The sequence below is a fragment of the Lissotriton helveticus genome, chromosome 6, assembly GCF_964261635.1.
Source record: "Lissotriton helveticus chromosome 6, aLisHel1.1, whole genome shotgun sequence".
In the NCBI taxonomy this organism is placed as follows: domain Eukaryota; kingdom Metazoa; phylum Chordata; class Amphibia; order Caudata; family Salamandridae; genus Lissotriton; species Lissotriton helveticus.
This window is the reverse complement of record NC_136067.1, coordinates 1,010,787,888-1,010,809,749: the sequence shown is the minus strand read 5'-3', so window position 1 is coordinate 1,010,809,749 and position 21,862 is coordinate 1,010,787,888.

The following is a 21,862-nucleotide window of genomic DNA, read 5'->3' as shown; positions in this document are numbered from 1 at the left end:
ACCACGTGTGATACGTTGTACCTTGTTCGCGTTGCTCAATTCGGCGACACTCTATACCTCCCGCCACCTTACTCCCATGCCAGTATTAACCGTCTCCATATTATCGGCGTCTGCACCCTTCCATGTGCGTCCAGTGCAGGTTTGTGCGGGTGGAATGGTGATAAGGAGAGCCACTGGGGGGGACAAGGGAAGGAAGGGACAGGGCAGTGGGGGGGGGGGGAAGGGAAGGATGGGAAGAGAGGGGGTGAGGAGGGGAAGGGGAGGAGGGGAAGGGGATGGGAGGGGGGGAGAGAGGAGGGGGAAGGAGGGGGGGTGAAGTACTCCCAGAGTTATCCTGTAACACAGTAAGGCCCCAGTCTCAACTATAGTCATCTAACCCAGTTCAGCTTCTGCACCTATTTCAAAGCCTAAGAGTATGGCATTCCATTCCATGGAGATGAGGGTTTTGAGGAGTCCCCTTCGTTCCTCCCTCTGCAATTCTGGTTCCTCCGCCTTCCCCCATTGTATTACCTCCCTATGCCAATCTTCAGGGTCCGGTGGTCTAATTGATTTCCGCTTCATCGTAATGGTCCTTTTAGCCAAGAGAAGGGCCATATCTAGAAAGCGCGTAGTTGCGCTTTTCTTCGTTCCAGTGGGGCCCAGTCCTAGTATGCTATATAGCATAGAGGAGTATGGCCTTGCAGGTGCGATCGTCGTCATAATCTTGTGCACCGTTCCCCAGTAATAACCTAGCTTGGGGCAGTCCCACAGCATGTGGAGGAGGCCAGCGTCTTCGGCCCTGCATCGGCGGCAAGTGTCTGCCGTTTCGGGGAACATGGCATGTAGCTGGTGGGGAGTTAGATATGCTCAATGTACAATCATTAATTGAATACATTTAAATTTTGGATTCCGTGACACCTTTTTAGGAAACTTCAGGACCTTCTCCCATTCCTTATCTCTAAGTGCACGGCCTATGTCTCTCTCCCAGCGTTTGCGGGTGGGTTGGAGTGATATTGCCCTGCCAGCTCTAATTCTACTCATTAGCCATTTTGTTAAGTGACTGCCTGTCCCCATTAAATACAGCATTGTAAGTAGGGAGTTTGTGGGCGGTTCTGTGCCGGCTGGCGCCCAAGTCGTAGAGATATAGTGTGTGACCCGTGCATGTAATAAGAATAACATTCCGGTGGTCTGATGAGTACGTGCGAAGCCCGCATGCGTCATGATGGTTCCATCTACAAAAAAGTCTCCTAGTTGCAGAACGCCTGTGTCATGCCATGTTCTGAGTTCGCTTTCTGACAGTGTACCCGTCCCAAGGGGGAGTCCCACTAAAGGAATAGTGGGTGCATAAGAGGTCGCCGCATTCGTGTATTTGACAGCTTTCTTCCAGCATCTGATTGCGAGTCTAAGTAAGTGTGGCGCCGAGCTGGGAACTTTAACCTTTGGCAATAATAGTCTGTGTATAATACCGCTATCCCTATTGGTCTCAGACATATCTAGCTCGTGGAGGTTACGGCCCGCCAGCCAGTAGGCCAGCCACTGAAGTTGGCATGCGTACCCATATGCAGTCATATCCGGGACCCCCATACCACCCTGAGCGGTCGGCAGCTGTAGCTTGGCGAGACTGACACGTCGTCTTCCCGACCCCCATTTCAGTTCCGTCAATAGTGTGTTCAGTGCTTTGAAAAAGCGCTTTGGGACTAGGAGCGGCAGGTTCGTAAAGAAATATACCATTCGGGGCAGCACTACCATCTTTTTAATTTTTTAATTTTTTAATTTTTTAATTTTTTGCAGAGTTTTATATAGCGCGAACTAGACCCAAACCGAATCGGGTATCAGAGCGCTTTACATAGCACCAGTTACGTTACATGAGGACAGACACACATTCATTTTAGGCACGGGGAGATTAAGTGATTTGCCCAGAATCACAGGAGGTTTTGGCGTCGTTACCGAGACTCGAAACCAGATCCCCAGGTCCGAGGTTGAGTGCCCTAGCTGTTAGGCCAACTCCTCTCCCCAATCTCCCAGGGAGATTGCCACTCTCCCTGCTATAGACAGTGGCAACGTATTCCAGAACTGCACGTGCGTCCTAAGGGTATTGAGTGCCTTCCCCTAATACCGTCCAGGAGGTCCTGGGCATCCCAATATATTTGTATCCCCAGGTCTTTTAATTTTAATGTGAGCCTTCTGGAACCCATAAGGGGGGAACTGTATTTGAGTGTCCCTCAAAGTGGTACTGAAACAGTAGCCGTACGATGTAGTTTCATTGATCGTAAGGCCCGATATTACTCGAAAATCATGAAATATCTCTGGCAGAGGGTCAAGGCAGTCCGACATATTCTTTAAATATAGTATTATATCGTCTGCGTAGGCCGATACTATGTGCGACACTGAGTTTCTCGTTATCCCTCTCTGTATGGCGAGAATCCTGAGCTTATGTAGTAGAGGTTCTAAAGCTAAAATGAACAGCAGGGGCGATAGTGGACAGCCTTGGCATGTGCCTTTAGCTACCTGGAATTGTCCGGAGACACAATTGTTAGTGCGAACACGCACCGTTGGATGTAGATACAATAAGTTTACCCATGCTATATATTCGGGCGGTATTCCAAATTTATTCAGGGCTGCGAACATATAATCCCATCTCAGGGAATCAAAAGCCTGCTTTAGATCTAGAGATATACACCCCCCTTCACTGTTCTTCGCCCTCTCATGTAGCATTATCTGGCTTAATCTCCTCAAATTCAGCACCGTACTCCGTCCGGGTATGAAACCACACTGGTCAGAGTGTATAAGCGTTGGTATATATTGGGCTAGTCTTGCCGCTAATATCTTGCTAAGGATTTTGTAGTCCGTGTTCAGTAGTGACAACGGTCTGTAATTCGCCATTTGTAGTCTGTCCCTACCAGGCTTTAAAAGGGAAACTATCAGTACCTGTAGTGTCGTGGGTGGTAAAGTACTGGACTCCATCGATTCCCGATAGAGGATGTGTAATTGCGGGGCAAGGATGTCTATAAATGCCACATAGAACTCGGATGGTAAGCCGTCAGTCCCGGGGGTTTTGTTCCATGGAGGTGCTCTAATTGCCTGCCTGATTTCAGCGATCGAGAAGGTCGCGCCAGGTCATCTCGTTGTACTGTCGTTAGCTGAGGGATAGGTAGGTCAGCCATGAAGGACTCAAAGTCCGTGTCCGACATCGGCGTGTGTGTTCCATATAGTGCAGTGTAATAGTTTGGGCGTTTATGTCTAGTTGTGTCCGAACCGTCGTCCCATGCCGATCATTCACCTCTACTATAGGGGTGCCCACAGGTGCGTTGCGCACTAAACGTGCTAGTAAAGGTCCCGACCTATCAGCCTGAGTGTGTTGCCTGCTCATATATTCTCTATAGTCCTGAAGAGAAGAATGTATGATCTAAAACCACAACCCAAAGCCACACAATATGAGGCGCTAAATATTTGGGAGCAAATGGTGAGTGAGAATAAGAGGAAGGAGTTTAATTATAAAATTCATAGCAAGGCTCATTCATGGAAAAAGAGCATTACAAGGAAAGGCAGAGAAGGTGGAGTGTGGAGGTCATTGAAACAGTAGGAGCATATCCTCGGTTAGAAAAGGAAGAAAAGGAAAGGAAAAAGGAAAAACCTGAGAAAGAACCCTATACAGAAAGTGAGGATCAAGATGCCCTCATAGAGCAACTTCTTAGTGTTAGACCACACCATACAATGCCACAGCCTGGGAATGTCAAGTGCTACTGCACCAGTGCTGCCCGAGGATGCAGTAACTACAGTATCCTCAGTAGAGTCATGCACACGCCCAATTTATGCAGAGCCAACTGTTACATCTTCTACTCAGACCCCAGTTCTAGTTGCAATAAGCAATGTTCCTGTTCTTTTAGTCAAGACCTTAGGTAGCTTAGTTCAGAGACAGCGTGTCTCAAGTTTACCACGAGGTTCATCCCCCATTACAGGAAGCATGGCTTTAGTTCCTTACCAAGGAGGAAACGTGATCAAAGAGAAATTATGAGTGAGATAGCCACAACAGACTTATCAGTGAGCCCACCAGGTACAGGTCAACCAACTTTCAGGAGAAACCTGTCTTAGTTAAAGATGGAGTTTGAGGAGCTTGTGAAGGGAACTGTGAGAATGGATCACTTAGGGCTGTGGAGCAAATGAGTAGGTTTATATGTGCAAGGAAGCAGTGAGAATGGTAAAAAAAGGTATTTGCAAAGATGGAGAAGCTGGCAGATAAATGTAGTATTACTATAACACATGGAAAGAAGTTGTGAAGGAATTCTAGGATGAATACAAGTGAGAAGGAATTGCGAATGTTGAAATTGAGAGCTTTACGAAGGCATGTGAAGGAATTGATTGAAAGCATTAGAGATTGGAGTGACACCAAGAATCTCAGAGAATTGTTGTCCAAGAAAGAAAGGGTTAGAAAGCAAAGGGGAAAAGAGGGAGATGAAGTGGTAGTTGAGGAAGAGGTGAAGGAGTATTGCTTACGAGAGGTACAAGGAGAAGTGTATGTACATGTCCCATGGTGTAAATAAGGCCTTTTCCACTTGACAATTTCCATTCCAAAGCTTAGACTCTGTTAAGGACACCCAGATGGAGCAAATTGTGGACATTTTGAGATACTGTGGGAAGACTTAGATGTGTTGTTTGAGGTAGCTGTCCCAAAAGGTCTGTGGATATGGTTGAATGGCCAACAAAGGTGCTTATGCTTGTTCACCTATCGGTAGGACCAAGTATGGGGAAAATGTAAGACACCTAAAAACTAAGATTTTTCCAAACAGGGATTAATTAGCCAAAAATGTTTTGTACATCTCAGTAGTCCAGGGAATCAGTGAACACTTATTTTTAGATATTAATGCAGGTGTACAGGGAGAATATTTGGATGAATGATCCTTTAGGTGAAAGCATGGGAAGATTTCTTGCCTCTTTTTTATATGGACTATGGCCAGAAATCAGTAATAAAAGTATTCAAGGTGCCCTCTGTTGGCAGAATAAATCAGTTGATGAGATCTTAGAGTATGCAAAATACTGCAGTGAGACTTTAGAGGCTAAACAAAAGGGACTGAAGGAGGAGTTCATGAATGCTCCGACCAAGTTGACTCAGAATGCAGGAATGAAGGGACTTAATCTCCCACCCCAAGTTCCCGTATTAGTCCCGAATTTTAAAATGTTAGTTTCCCTAACTATAGTGGAAATAAATCCAGAATGGGAAGAGGTTGGGGAAGCATTGGTGGGACAAATATAAGTGCTCTAAAGAAGGTGACGCAGTACCACATTTGTAACAAGCTAGGGCATTGGAAGAGGGAGTGTGGATGGAATCAAGACCAAGTCACTATAGAATCTCAAGGGGTAGTTTTGACAGGCCAGGGTGAGTATCCCCCAGTACCTAAACCCCCAAATATGATGATGCTGCAAAGAAACCGAGTCCCCACGATGTTTGAAAAGAGGAACGTCCTTAAGGACAAAGCCCGAATCATGCTGTGCCCTCACTGCGCCAACAATAGAATGAATGCATCTTTAGTACGCATTTGTTCTGCACACAAGACTTGTTATAGTAAATGAAACTATTCCAAAATCCAGTACCCTTCTAAGGCTAGTCATTATAACAAAGTGCGTGCTGAACAAATGCTTGCTAAAGATACATTTGGAAGGCATGCATGCTAAACAAATGCAGAATACCATCATACATTCCATAGATCGGGATCAATGAGGCTGCCTGGTGGGGAGCAGGAGTACATACTTAGTGCATTCCGAGAAGTGGGTCAGAGTAGACCATATATGTCAGTCAGTCAAAACACTTTATTTCAACAATTTGCTGCCATAAAAGTACAAAGTACAACATTTTGTTAAAATCATCATCATAAAATGACAAACTAGTAGTTAAAAAAAATGTGGTCATAAAAATTGAACAGGGAAAAACAGTAGCAGTTTATATTTCAGATAGCAGGTTAAATCCCAACATCATGGCAGCAGGAGCAGCATCGTATACCCACGCAAAGATAGACCATGTAAACATTGAACATACGCAAATATCACATTACAGGGCAACATTAACAGCATAATAATCATCAGCTTCTTATAGAATAGACTATTTAAAATATAAATAAACTAAGATAGGAATTTTAAAAACAGTGGAAAGGATAAAAGGGCATCATTAAAATCAGGATAATTAATCCTATTAATATAAAAAATCGTCTAGATTCTCCACTCTAACCAATCACAAAACGCCTACGTTTGCACCACATTGCAAAAAAAACTTAGCAATTGTGACTACAAAGACAGGATAAGTATCATATTTTAATATCCTATAGACCTCACTATGACTTCTTAAACCCAGATTCCTACAAAGTTGAAGAACCCATTTAGCCCTGGCAGTCCTATATGCAGGACAGAAAAAGATCACATGGATCTCTGTTTCTTCTACGATGTTGCATCCGGGATGTAGGAGGATGGATATCTGACTATGGTTACCCCAGATTTTTTGCCTTGTGTTTAGCTGGTTTTCGACTTAGTTGGCCTGGGACCCTGCTAATTAGGGCCCCAGGCTATCTGCTCTCTCTGTAAAATGTACTCCATGTACCCTAGGCACATAACTAATTGGATATTGAGTCACCTTATCAGCCCCTGTAACAGTGTACTATAGGTACCCAGGGCATAGGTGCACCCAAGGCCTACCAGGGGCTACATCGTATCTTTGGCTACCACTGGCTGGCCATCCAAACTGACACAACTGGCTGATCACTCAGCTGGGGCAAGGTTGTGTAATCACCCCTTGCTTAGATATAGTATTCCTATATCTACCTTTACATATAGACACACATGCACCTATAAGTCACTCCTATGGCAGGCCTTAACAATCCTGAAGGCAGAGTGCTTGGTTTTATGTGAGATGGTGCTCTAGCATGAGCTGAGCCTGTCTGCAGCTTTCGGAACCATGTCCTTATAGCTGTTCTATGATATTGCCATACCATATACTCTTAAGTGCATTATAATCCTCGCGGTTATTGGAAACTTTGGTTTGGCTTTATCAAAACATGTCGTGTAAGGTGTCATACACTTTGGAATACTACCCCCTCGCCAGTTCTGGGGACGGGGGTAGCATTCCACCCTTCTAGAGGGAGAAGACATGTTACTTTCCTTAAACGCGGTTAAAATCAATCAGAGCTCCAGCATCACAAAATGGATGCTGCTGCCACAGACACAAGTCTGGCCTCCTGATGCTGACCGAAATTCCGGCAGGGGAGGCCTGGACAAAAGGTTTCCTGTCACAGGGAAGTGCTAGCACCACCCCAGACAGGAGATAGTGGATTGGGGCAGGGAGGGCTGAATGAAACTAGACACTGCCTGGGGCACACAAGGTGTCCCATGCATAGCCCAGTTCAAACCGGTGCTGGGGCACTCCAGCCCAAGCTCTGGCGCAAAACTGGACAAAGGGAAAGGGGTGTAACCACCCCCTTCCTGGGTCCCACCAATAGGAGGGACCTAGCAGGTAATCCAGCCCCTTGATTTGGAATAAAGGTAGGAGCTGCGTCCTAAGACATCAGATTATCCTGACTGAAACTTTGAAACAGAACTCTGGACATTCTACCATCTACTTTACAAGAAGATACTGAAGAATCTCCCTTGTGGCCAAGGAGTGCGCAAGCAGGCACCACAAAGCGCTCAGCAACTTGCTTTGTCCAACGCTCCCGCTGGAGCCCGACCACAGAGCCTGACAAGACCCAGACTTCCAGACTTCCTTCAGCCCGATCCACAGCCACAGCAAAGCTGAGACCCGTGGAGGTGACGTGTAACGTGGGATCGGCCATCTTGAAAAGACTATGAGACGCTTCCTGTGCAGCCCCCAAGGCACCCTTGAAGCTGTGTATTGGGGATTCAGAAGCCCCAGCCCCGAGCATCAACTGCACCGAAGATCACCCCTCCACACTCACCGAGTGCTGCATGGGGCCCTTTTGCATTTTCCTGCTTGATGCGTCTGTCCAGTCACTTGCCCGTTGGCTAGTGGCCTCTGTGACAAAAAAAACTGAAATCTACACTGTTGGTCTGGTTGCTCCAGACTGGCCCTTGCTTCCCTGTGAAGGAGAAACCCCTCAGTCCTTGCGGGCCTGAGTAAGAAGCCCTCTTCAGTTCCTGCGTGGGTTGCCTTTGCCAAGGCTTGTTGACTCCAATCTGGAAGCCGACACCGCCGACAGCGAGAGCCTTCATGGGACCATCAGTGCCCAGCTCCTGGTCATCGTTGATGCCTCCTGGTCTACGCGGCAGCAGAGACAAGTTTCACAACAACCACCTGATTGCGCCCGACATCGCCTGGTTCCTTCCTGGTTCTATCCTGGTCACTGGCTAGTGACCCAGACCCAGTCCCCTCTGCTTTTAGGTACTCTACATCTTCTATCCACCATTGGATCGCACCGGACTCTTCTCTCCTGGTCGCCTGCAGCATCTTTTCTCCAACGCTCCATAGAACTCCATGACGAAACCCGACACACTTTGACACCTATGCACCCGCTTCCTGTGGGTGAGGTAATGTGAGTACTCCGGGGCTCCTGTAGAGATTTACATCCCTAGTGTCCTAGTTTAAAGTGGTTAAGTTCTAGTCCAGTCGGAAGACTTCCAAATCTGCAACTTTCTAACTTTTACGCACCATTGACTTCTATTGGTGCACTCGTGTGAATTTAGACACTGCACCCGCATCATGTGGGCCTCCCAGGTCCTAAATGCTGTTAGTCCAGTGTAGCCCCAGCGATTCCCAAGGCCCTAGGCCTTACCATTGTTCGTGAGTGGTTCTTATACCACTATTTTAATATATGGTTTTACGGGCCACCAGGGCCTATTCATAATTGTGCAGCTTATTGTATGTTATTAAGTTCTTTTGTTTAATGCTTGTGCTTCTGCCCTCATAAAGAGTACAGAGGATTATTCTAGTAATAAATACATATATTTTTATAATATATAACTTGTGTGGTGTCCTTTCATTTGGTATTAAAAAAAAGGTTTGCATATGGTAAAACAGCTGGCTTCACATGCCCTCTTGAGTTTAGGCTAAGACTGCTTTTGTCCATGCTACCCCTAGGATAGCTGGTCTATAAGGTTGACTTACAACCAATCACCATAAGGGTTGTTTGCACTGGTGCACGGTGCTCACTAGAATAGGGAACATCACATACCAGGCCAACTTCTCACACGGGACATAACCGTTTTTTTGCTCCCGCCCAACTATTCATAAATGCATAAAGCGGAAGCGTCCCATGCATGAATTGGAGAAACAGTTTCTTGGCTGCTAAGGGTTGGATAATATCAAGTACAGGCTCCAAACTATAGCACTGTATAACATTCAGGAACCTAGAGGTAAGACAAGATGAGTCTATAGACTGAATTATACGCTCCATTCTAAGTCCATTCCAAGCAAATGTTAGGGTTTGTTTAGAAATAGCTAGACAAGTCTGTTTGGGTGCCGTCCACGGATCATTTCTCCCTATTTTTGCTGAATGCATCCCGGATAAAAGTCAACCAGGGAATCTTCCCCGCCCCCCTAATAAGCATAACTGATTTTAATTCCTCTTTATAATTTGCCAGTTCTGGCGTGCTCCATAGCCGTCGCCAGTACTGGAGTGGACTAAGAGCAATCGAGTCAGCAATAGGGACGACACCCAAATCCATCCTTAGAGGGATTAAGGGGTTACTTTGTGGGTGCCCCACAATTTGCCTTAAAAAGTTATTTCCCGTCGCTGTCAGAGTGTTGCTAAAGCAGTGGCCCCATAGTTCCGCACAGTACATAGTGGCTCCACTTGCTTGAACCTTGTATAAAACTACCGGAGGGCCAATAACTTTAACGGCGCAACTCCTGTGAACTTTTAAAATCCCCCCACTGGCCTGAGTGAGTTTTAAATTTGCCTTAATAATCTGCGGCCCCCATTCCATTTTATCATTTATAGTGAGACCCAGGTAGTCAAATACCGGGACCCTCTCTAGAGGCTTAGAATCCAACTTAGGGTGGGGACAATTAGTAGAATCAGCATGGAAGACCATATACTTTTTATTTTTATATTTACCTCCAGATTTCTTTTCTTACAAAACGTGCTAAATTCGGCTAAGACACGCTGCATCTCCGTAGATGTTTTAGAGAGGAGCAGTGTGTCGTCCGCAAACATCAATGCAGGGATTTTTCGGTTAGCAAGTTTTGGGGAATCTATATCCCTAACAGCTAACAGATCCTTGACTAGACCGTTGAGGAAGAGGGTGAAAAGTGTTGGCGCAAGGACGCAGCCTTGTCCCACCCCCTTCTCAACGGGGAAGGGCGCTGATAATTTACTGCCATTCCCAAATCTTATCCTGGCAAAAGTGCCAGCATGGAGTTGTTTAAGCTGTTGGCAGAGGTAGGGTGGCACTCCCATCTCAAGCAATAAGCTCCACAGCTGATCTCGATCTACCATATCGAACGCGGATTCGAGATCCACGAACGTTAGGTAGAGAGAACCGCCTTCCAACATTATCGTTTTCCAATAGAACAGCTGTAATCTAAACAGCTGGTCAATAGTTGAAATGTTGGTCCTGAAACCTGCTTGTAGGGGAGTTAAAATATTATGATCATCCATCCAGGTCTGCAATCTTCCCAAAAGAACAGGGGCAAAAAACTTTTGTGTTACATCTATTAGGCTGATGGTCCTATAGTTTGCCGGTTCTAGGGGAGACCCCTGTTTAAAAATAGGGATGATCTCAGCACCCGCCCAAGTTGGAGGGGCCTTCATGCCATGGAGGATAGCATCAAAAAGAGACTACAGGTAGGGGGTCCAAACTGCCTGTTCAGATCTAAACAGATCTCCTGGGACCCGATCTAGTCCTGGAGCCTTATTCGGAAGAACTTTAACCAAGGCCACTGATACCTCCGCCAACGTACAAGGTGGTACGTCATCAGGGAGAACCTCTATACGATCTATGGATCGGAGGCCCATCACAGTAGCTCCCAATTTGGTCTTAGAGTATAAAAGTTTAAAATGAATTCGCCAGACCTCTTCCCCGAGGTTTGGTTCTATAGCAGACCTGCCCTCAGGTTTTCCTGTCTTCACCAGGTTCCAAAACCCTCTTAAATCTTTATCAATTAGGGCTTTCTTAATGACCTGCCATCTATCAGTTTCCCATTCACTAGTATTCTTAAAATGTGCCCTTGCTACCTTAATGCTCAAATGGTCACTCTCACGAAGTTTCGACAAAAGGGAACTTTTTGCGTCTCTGCAAGCCCTGTTATACCAAGAGTTATTGTGTCTATCTTTATTGCTTTTATGAGTTGAGTCATTGAAAAAGAACCCTGGCAGATTTCCAACCAGATCCAAGTGATTTTTCCCCAGCTCCTCAATATAATCATTAGCATCACAGTTTTCTATAATGGAACTTGCCTTTTCGAGAAAGGGGATGATGGATTTATACAGGGATGCCATTGCCTCTGGTGATTGTAAAAATGTTCCCCAGCGAATCCTTCTACCCCCGTCTGTTAATAGCAAGTCGATAGGAGGTGGACTAGTTGCAGCCTGTCCTGGTGCCAGTTGACACCAGTCCAGAGTTACAACCAGCGGGTTGTGGTCACTTTCCATACGAGTTTGCACCTGAAAGTTCACAATCCTATGCCAAAGGTCCACATTTACCAGGACATAGTCTATTGTTGAGTTCTGACCTATCCTCCCAAAAGTATACTTGCCAGGATTTTCAGCGGGTAAACGAACATTACAGGCCCTTAAAGAGAGGTTAAGGGTGAGAGTAGTCAGCTGCAAAACTAGAGGGGTCCAACCCCTAATTGGGTAATGGTTACAAATTGGAATTCCCCTAGTTGAGTCCTCTTCGCTCGGGATGGGGTGGGGTAGACCAATTAAAGGTTCAAAATGACAATTAAAATCCCCACCAATGATCAGGCAACGTGGTAAGAAAGACCGCCAGACAATCTAGCGTCTGCGAGGTCTGTCCTTGCCTCACAGGACGAGAATAAACATTGATAATGACCACCTTTGGGAAGTTATTAAGGGAGACAATAATACATAAAATGTCCGGGGAGTGAGTTTCTATAAGCTTAACTGTACATACAAGGTGTATTCCAAACCATAGGCACCCTTAGATCAATGATCTCAAACAATTTCTCTTTCTCACCATCAACAATAGTTTTGACAGTGGCATCGATGGTGCTAACTACATTCCCTACAGCATTCACTGATTCTGGGGGTGGATTAGGCATCGTCAGTGGCTGGTCACAAACTACAACACCTTGTAACCTCTGGGCTTCATTATCCTGCTGTGGGCTAACTGGATCTCCCCAATTGAATATAGAGGGTGTGACCCCCACCGAACCAGGCATGGGAGTATTAACCTCCTGTGCATCCTCAGTGATTACCATAGAGGGTTCTTCACACATTATTTCCCTGCATCGGATCACTATATGGTCATGCAACTCGACCCCATCATTGCTAGCAGAAGGTCCTGGTAGGTGGGCCCTGACACTTGGGTTGTGCCCAAGGGTCAGTCAATCTACCTGGTCCAAAACACTGAACCTATTGCTTACAGGGAGGGGAACTGGTGGTAAAATGTTATAGATATAGCTCCAGTTATTTACACTACCCGCCTGGGCAACTGTTTCCCATCTTTCCCATGATTTTACCCTCCTCTGATGAGGAGTGAGCAGATTGATAAGGATAGAAGAAAGTTAGGGGAAGAGTCTGTATCCCAGTGGCCACCCTCAACGAATGCCAATTACCTATATATTCAACCACCCGCCTGTCTCTGAAATTAATCACAATGCAACCACCCAACTAACTCTTCGTGCACATAGAATTTCGCTGCGCACCTGAGGTGGAAGTGGTCTATTACTATTGTAGTGTAGTTCCCAATAGGCTATGCGCATTGGAATAATATAAACAGCAGTGTAGACGTAGGACTGAGGTCGACTAGGTCTCTACTGACTATATTAGACTTAATTAGTTTTGCCAGCTAGCTCAGAGGTCACTAAAAACTTTCTCGAATAAACAAGGAGGAGTTTAACTTCCCTGGATAGTCAAGAAGGGATTAGCTTCTGACAACCATAAAACATGAAAACTTTGCTCCCTCAGAATAAGAGTGTATCTCTAGAGTCGTACGAAAACAATAGACAGCTATTTTACTCAGTCAATCGTGCATACTTAGTTTCACCGGAGTGCAGAGAATAGAGAGACGGGCGTTTTCAATAAAAGGTGTTATTTATTGAGCAGTCTTCTTTCTCATGCAAGAGAAATGAATTGCCACAATCGCAATATTTAGTATAAAGTAAAGTGCGTACAGTAAAAGGAGTATTATAAAATAATACTGTAAAAGCATTGATATGGTTTCTTAGCCATATGATACTTTAAAATGGATAAAATATATACATACATATATACATTGACTAACGTACTCAACTGGTGCTTCTAAATACGCCTACCCCGGTGTACCTGACCTAAGCCTAATACGTGGGAAGGAGTAAGTAAGTAGCAGTTTAAGTTAAGTTGGTTTTGCCAAGAATCTGAATCAAGAATTCTCTTTCAGGGTTTAGTCAGCTCCGTACCTGGGTAATAGAAAGCAGGAGGTCTGGTATCTCTCTCTCAGGACTCGATATCCCAGCAACCCGCAAGGGCGGCTGAGAACACCGGAGCTGGATTTCTAGGCAGGAGAAAAGACAGCGTCTCTCTCAGTGCATCAAAAGGGAGGGGCGGCGTCCGTGGGCTCTCGCATCAGCTGGGCTCTCGGGCAAGTAGATAGCCGCTCTGCTCCAAACCACCGTGTGTTTGCTTAAGGCAACGTTGGTATATTTATACCTGAAAGGTGCCGGGTTTGACGTAAGGTTGGACATAAGACGTCAATAAAGATGTCACTAAGAACTGGCCATTCTTACAGTGCTCACATGAGTTCTAGGACAAATCAAAACAAAAGCCATGGGGATTTCCCAGGTTGCTGGAGGTTTGTTTTGTTTAGAGAACTCGTTGTACTTTCTAGGAGTCTGGGGAAGTAGCCTTTGCTTAATGTGGACCGCATGGGCTACGACTAAATATGGATATGATTCTTATGCCTTTATAAGGATATTATTTATTATAACCACATAAGGGCATAAATCAGGAATATCGAATTAGGGTCCTAGATAGAATTACAACACCCACTCCACGATCTAATGTCCCTCATTACTTAAAACTAAGCAATAGTAAACATATAATGGTGCATGTGTTTTCCAACCCACCCCAAAATACATAATTCGCATTTGAAATGGTATATGGTAAATACATGAAAATGAGTATTGCTACTGTACGCTTTTCAAGCAGTGGTATCATTCAGTTAAAAGTTGCATATATATATATCAGCTGAATGAATTGCGAAAATTACACATGAAATGGCTCTTAATACAGAAGAGAAGGTCGAGATCATTCCATCACATAATAATACAAAATGCTGTATATGTGCTAGAGACTGAGGTCAAATATTGTCTCTAGAGTTCCTAAAATAGAAGCTCTGTTCTCTAAGAATAGTTCTACTTTAAGCAGAGTACTCTGTGCCAGAAAAAAGGTAAATATTTTGGAAGGGAAAAAAATTAATTTCGCTTCAGGGGAAAAATAGTTCCAAATGTTTTCAGTAGCATTTGTTTATCAAAGCTGAAGGCCGAATTCAGAGTTCAAGGAACGCTGTGTGCTTGTTACTTAAAAGGTTATTCTTTCTGTTCGGTGGAGAACATCATTTCAGACAGACTCGCAAAAAATTGGTCTACCGCTTCAGGTGAAAGTTCGACCAAGTTTGAAAATGCTGCAACAGTGCAGTCGTGAGAATGATTGCTATCGTCGATGTCAGGATCAGCAATGCTCACTGAAGGTTGTACCTGGGTGATGCTGCTCTCATCTCGTACTTCACTGCCACATACTCGTAGTGGTGAAGTCTCAACGAATGCCGTCATCAAAATAGGTAGCCGCTGGGGACAACACGATGCATGAGTCGTTACCGGACCTAGCAAGGTATCTGTATCCATTGGTACTGCTGATGGTAGTGTACGACAGATGTCCAACACGCATTCTTCTCTGCATAGCATACATCGAAGCACAGGTAAGAAGCAATTTTGCCAGATTGGTCTGAATGAAAGAAACCAGGTCATATTCAGATCTCTTAGCCGGGCTAATCCGAGGACTTTAGTTATGCGGTCCCGGTAGCGTACTGCTAGGATCGTTTCTTCCATCATTGCTGGAGTCCTTTCTGTGACTTGGCTTGCCATATCGGAGCAGAAGAATGAAAAATAAAATTCCTGCTACGAGTCCCAAAAGTAGAGGTAGGCCACCAAAGACAGAATGGACAAAATTAGGAAAAATGCCCAGAACTGTTTCGAAGGGTGTTAACAGTCCCGAAAAAATTGTCTTAAATACATGTGCGATGCCACTGGTATCTGACATATTTAGGATTTGGCGTAGCATTTCTGCGAAATGTACGGGGCAATTTGTTGATAAAGGCTATGTATTTCTGCCGTTGTCCTTGCAACTTGCAGATCATACGTTTCTCTGGACGAGGTCAAAGGCACAGTCGTCTGTAAAAGAATAGACTTCATTCTGCTTAAAGTATCAATTTGAATAGAAGAGATATTCAAACGAAGCCATAATGCCGCCTCCATATCTGGATTGCTGTTTGGATACAATACTTGCATACAGCAAGTGACCATGGAACTAACGCTGACTTGATATGCTTTCCTTGGCACCATGCCATAACAGCTGTGGTCCACTATTACAATATAGCTCCCGTTAGAAAGCCGTCTAAAGAATGGCTCTATCTGTTTTGCAGGTGTGTGATGTGCAGGTGACATGAAAGGTTATTTGAAGACCCTTCGCAGGCCCCATGCAAGTTAATACCTTGACATAGAAGTGTACCGCTTAGTGATCGTTTACAATTTTTACCACTAACAAATACATTCTTTTTCTTTTCACTGTAACATGTGTGTGTATAAGGTAATTTCCATGATGACTTGATGTACCCTTTACCCAACCTTTCATACTGGCCCCCTGGCATATACTCTTGGCAGTATTTAAATTGGAAAGTTGTTATCGGAATTGTGATTATTCCGTGTATTATCCATTCAATGACAGGTCTTTCTGATATTGTCAATGGTAATCTCTCAAGTTTTTCAATGCTCAGAATGGTATAGTCTGCTCCTTTTTGTGCCAAACTGATTTGTTTATCAGTAAAGTTAAAGATAGAGAATAATGACGTTGTATTGATTAAACGCCATGGCACGTAGCCTGAACGCAGATTTTGCAACGTCCAGCCAAGCTGTACAATAGAACATATTTGGGACTGACCATGTTGTGACATCAGCAAGTCTTGCTCTATTATATCAATAGCAGATGATACAATACTGCCCAGTGAATATATTCTGGAAGACAGAGTCGTTAACCCATTGTCCACAACAGAAAGTGATTTTTCCAAATTAATACGATCAATTTCTCGTATTTTTTCTGCTGTTTCAATTTGCATTACTTTCCAAGCTTACGTACGCAGCGTATATACCGGCCGCTATGAAACATTTTTGGCGCTGTTTGCGTGGTCCCAATATGAAATCACGCAAGTCAGCACCGTCTTTAAGTAAAGTCAAGTGTTGCTTAATTTCAGCCAGTGTGGATTTCTGTAGCCATTGGAGGCATAGTTTCCCTACCCTGTATGTTGTAACTATCCCTGGATGTTGTCTCTGGGAATATCTTGGGTCTGGCCTGGTCATTTTGAACCCCTGTCTTTTGTTCAGGAATCTATCTTGACAGTTATTTGTGTCTGTGGGCCAGATCAACCATTTTTTCCAAAACAAACTTTGTGTTCTGTTTTGGTTTAAAATATGGGATACGTCTATCTCCATATCAGTAGTTTTATTACTATCAGGTATGGGCATTGGAATAGACGGTTTGTTTAAGTCTTTAATTTTGGCTAGGCCAAGACAGGTAGTCTGTTGAATGGTGTCATTCAAGAATATTAATTGTTCTGGGATCATGCAGGCTCTAAACAATGCTTCTAAACCTTGGACCTGCCATTCTTTTGTACCTCAGATGGTTTTTGTTTCAATGTTATTTTTCCAGAATTCAAAACCAAATGTAATCATTTTTTCATAAAATGTTTCAGAGTAAATCAATTTAGTATTTGTCAACATTGTTTTCATTCCTGTCTTATTCAACATTTTAAAATAAAACGTTTCTGCATCACTTGTGTTAAACCCTGAGAAGTATGGGAATTTCTCATAGAATATTTTTGAGCTGCTTTTAGGCGGTGTTGCACAATGTTCCCACTGGTTATAATTAAAAACATTTCTAGGCTGTGCAGATTTATGCAAATAGTGATGGCCGAAGTGATTGTAACAGTACATTTCTTCATAATTTGATGAACCCTGTAAGTAATCATGTTCTGTAAATTTTGCTGACATTACTAAATCTGACATCATAATATTTATATTTTCAAAGTCCCAATCATCGGAAAAGGTACTTGGTTTTACAAAGTCACTTAATGAAACCTGAAACTGGTGTGGATATTTCAAGAGCTCAATCGGGCAAAAAATGTCAAAATCAGTTCTGTCCCATGCTACCCCGCTGGGTATTGGATTGGCTGTGACGTTCACTGATGATAGTTCTCTTTTCTCGATGTGAGATGACTTGTGAGGTTTTAGGACCAAGTTGATGTTCTGACTTTCTGTGTCCATTGTACTGTATTTTCCTTCAATGAATTTTCCCAAACAAAGAACCATGATGAGCCAAAGCAGGAGGAAAAGTACACCTAACACAATCCAAAATTCAATCCATGGAGAAATCAGATAGGTTTCTTTGAGTTGATGAAAGAGTTCTGTTATTTTGTCTTTTAAAGTTTTTGTTGCTGGCGATTCTTCAGGCTCGCTTGGATCTTCAGAAAAGTCATCGAAATTGATGAAGTAGCCAGATGCAGTTCTGTCAATTGTTGGAATTGCTTCCGAATTTTCATTTGCTTTTGGATTTTTCTTTGTTTCATTAGCCTAGTCTGAGGCTACATTGTTGTAGACTGGTGTTTCTTGACAAACTGTTGCACTTTGGGTTTCAAGAGGCATAAGTTCCATAGCTTTGTTGCATAGTCCTTTTTTATACACTGCAGGTTTATCAAAAGTGATTAGTCTCTCAGTTTGAACCTCTTGTATAGTAGCAAAGTTTGGTACTCTGCTATTTCTTGGGAGTCCACTGGGCCTACTACTTATTATTGGCCACAAGATTGTGGTTTTACCAGGTCGATGGATACAACTCGGTTCTTCTTTTTACCAGCAAGGGGCGGTAGTACAACTGTTCTTGTTCCGCTGACAGCTAAGACAGGTACTGCTTTTCTGTATTAAAAGGCCCAAATTCCTTCTTTACCGCAATCTTCTCTCTGACCAGATCCCCAATCTTTGGAATCCAGCAAGGTCTTGCTGGGACAGGTGGTTTTTCTTCAGTGGCTGTTGGCTGTTGTTTTAACTTTACGTTGCTCAGGCTTTTTCTTGTTTCATTTAAGTCCTGTAAAACAGCCAAACGGTCTTTGATATCAAAGCATTTTTCTTCTACCACTGAAGTCTGACTATCAAGGTCCTGAATATGCATTCTAGTACCGAACAATAGTTCGTACGGACTGAGACCTTTTAGAGAATTTCTTGGCAGATTATTAAGACTACGTTGGACACTTGTTAAATGTTGGACCCACCCATCACCCGAACCTAATACCCTCGCCGTTATAGATTGCTTTATGTCCCGGTTTTTTCTTTCCACTACTGCATTTCCCTAAGGATGGAAGGGACAAGAGTACCGCAATTCAATGCCCGTGCTGGCCATGGCCTCCTTATAAGCTCGAGAGCTAAAAGCAGGACCCTGGTCAGAATGTAGCATGGCAATTGCGTATGTGCCGATATGGACTCGCAAATCTTTTATAACAGTTCTGGCGTCAGCCGAGCGCTGGTGTCTACATTTTAAGTGAATCTAGTCTTAAACATAAATGGGACGCATTTTTGCGTATAGATAGCCTTATGCTTTCTAAAAGAAGGGTCCTGGCATTACTCCGTTCGGTTCGCCACTGAGAAATCTGTTGCAGTTTGGACAGCCCATTGCAAATTTGTAGTTTTGCAGGCTCATCCCCGGCCACCAGTATTCTGATTGTAATTCTTTCAGAGATTCCTTGATCTCTCAGTGCCTTAGACCCAATCCCATGTGTGCGTCTGCTATTAAAAAGACTCTCCTGTTTGTGTTTGGAATTACTCTATCCCCCACTCCAGGGATTCAAGCAAAAGGAACAGAGTTAACATCAATTATGTATGTATAATTGAGTGGATAGTTCACAGGTAATGCTGCACAGTTGCTTTGCAAAGACGTTTTTACTGCCAGCATTGTTTCCCCGTCTATGTATTTTTCTGAACGCTTTTTTGTGGCTACGGAAGCCGGTTGAGCTGCTTCCGCTGTGGCTGTGTCAGCCAATGAATTCCCTGCAACGTGAACGCCATCACGTTGATGACTCAGTGTATGTATCAGGTGAGTCTTTTGTAGTTCTTTCTGTAAAAGAACTACCTGTTCCCAAAGTTTTTTATGCTTTATTGTGGCACCTGTGTCATCTTTGTAATCGTTTTGACCCAGTTCTGCAAGTCATTATTGTAAGATTTGAGGCAGTAATGCGAATCACACACTATTAGTGTGGGGAATTCGCGATCCGCATTTTCAAGCACCATCTTTAAAGATCTTATTTCAGCTCGCTGAGTTGAACAGTTTCTGAGTGATTTAGTTTTGGTAATTAACCGTCTGAATTTACCCAAGCGCCAGCGACCTTTAACAATCGTGCACGCTGCGTTGTAGGATTTCTTCTCTACATCGTAATGTTGTACAAATCCGTCCATGTAGATTACACATTTGTATTGTTCGAGAGGCAGAATTTCGATTGGCAGAGGATATTCTTCTTCATATTCTAGATTTTCTAGTTTTTTTATTTTCGGGTCAAAATAGTATTTCACGTCTTCTGCAGCAAGAGAATTTTCCCATTGTATCCATTTTGGATCTAATGCCACAGCATTCAAATTGCGTGGGCTTGTTAATGCCTCAAGGGCTGATTCTGCTGTTAAAACAGTTAATATTCTGCCTTGGGCTTGGGCTCTTTCTTTTGCTACAGCAGTTTGAACCGCTATCAGAACCTTTTCAGTAGTACTGAATTTCATTGTGGCTTGTGTGTACAAGTGTGATTTGTAAGCTATTGGTACCGTTTCTCCCTCATTAGAGGTTAGGTACGTGAATCCGCATCTTCCTGGGATGACTCGGATTACAAGGTTGCGTATGTTTTCGCGAGTTTGCAATTTAGTTTTAGCTAATATGTCTGTTTGCAATGATCTTAAAATTTCTGTGTGTTTCTGAGTCCAATTGATTGGTTTGAAATCAGGTTTTATTAATTCATAGAGTGGTTTCACCCTCTCTGCATAATTTAGAATGTATGTTCTTCCGAAATTCAGGAAACCTAGTATTGATTGTAAGTTCTTCAGCGTTTTAGGTGCTTGGAGTACAGCGCACTTCTCTAAGAAGTTGTCAGCTAGGCTTTTGCCTTCACTTGATAATTCATATCCTAAAAATAGGGCAGTTAGATGGGCAATTCTTGACTTTTTAAAGTTGAATTTGTAACCCTCTGCTGCGAACCCAAGTATTATGGTGTTCACTCTTTTCAAGTGAGTATCCAGGTCATCATTTGTTAGACAGATGTCATCGACATAAGATAATGCTTCATCATCATATATTTGTAGTCACTCTGTTACCCTTGCTGAGAATAATCCTGGGCTATTCTTGAATCCCTGTGGGAGTCGACAGAAGTTTTTTTGTGACCCCATTATTGAGAACGCGGTCAAATACCTGCTCTCAGGTGCAATGTTTTGACAAAAGAATCCATTAGAGATGTCTAATGTCGTTTTGTATTTTTTGCGCACAATGTTATTCATTAGTGCTGCACTGTGTGAGTTTTGTACTGCAAATGTTTTGCAACATGAGTTAAGGTGTCTGTAGTCCAAAACTAGACGATATGAATCGTCTGGCTTGGAGACAGGATACAAAGGATTGTTCATTTGTGAGGTGCATGTTTCAATCACCCCCTGGTATTCAAGTTGATCTAACATCTCCCTGACTTGTTTTTTAGCTTCTTGTTTAATTGGGTACTGCCTTTGTGCAGTGGGTTGACATTTTACCTGGATTTTGTGAGGAGGAGAGTCCTCATCCCATCCTACATGATTTTTATATAATGCAGGTGCTTGGGCTACTGCCCATTTTCTTGCTAATGTATATTTTTTATGAATTGGAATATGATTTGAGAAGGCAGGCATAGTCATTTCTTCGCCATGAGGGCACTCCCTGACAAACTCTGGTGGCCAGTCTTTCTCAGCTAAAAGGATGTCATAGCCTTTCGAAAGGTTATCCCAAAAGAGACCCCTTACTTTCCGAGTCTTGTCCCCCTCTATACGAGGTGTTATTTCGTATATTTTATGAGGTTTGCTAACTCTGGTATCTGCAGTTTCCACTTGAATGTATTCATTCGTGTCCACTGTCTCCAGAAGATTCATCAGGATCTTGGGAGCTATGGTCACTTCTGCTATGCTGTCTAGCATTGTCTGGGCCCACTCTCCGTTTTTCAGTTGTGTCCTCAGTATCCTCGCCATGTTTAATTATTTTAATACTTGGAAATTGTAATTTTTTACTTTGATGAGTAGGTTCCTTGTCTTTGGACTTGACGTGCTCTTCCTTGTGTTCTGACCGTCCTCTTCTTTCCGATTTCTGTGAGGAAGTCTGAAAAGATCGAGAGGGACGTGTATCAATATCTTGATATCTGTCAGGTTTTCTTAATTTATCCCTATCTCTAAGGTTGTATCTTTTCTCAGAGG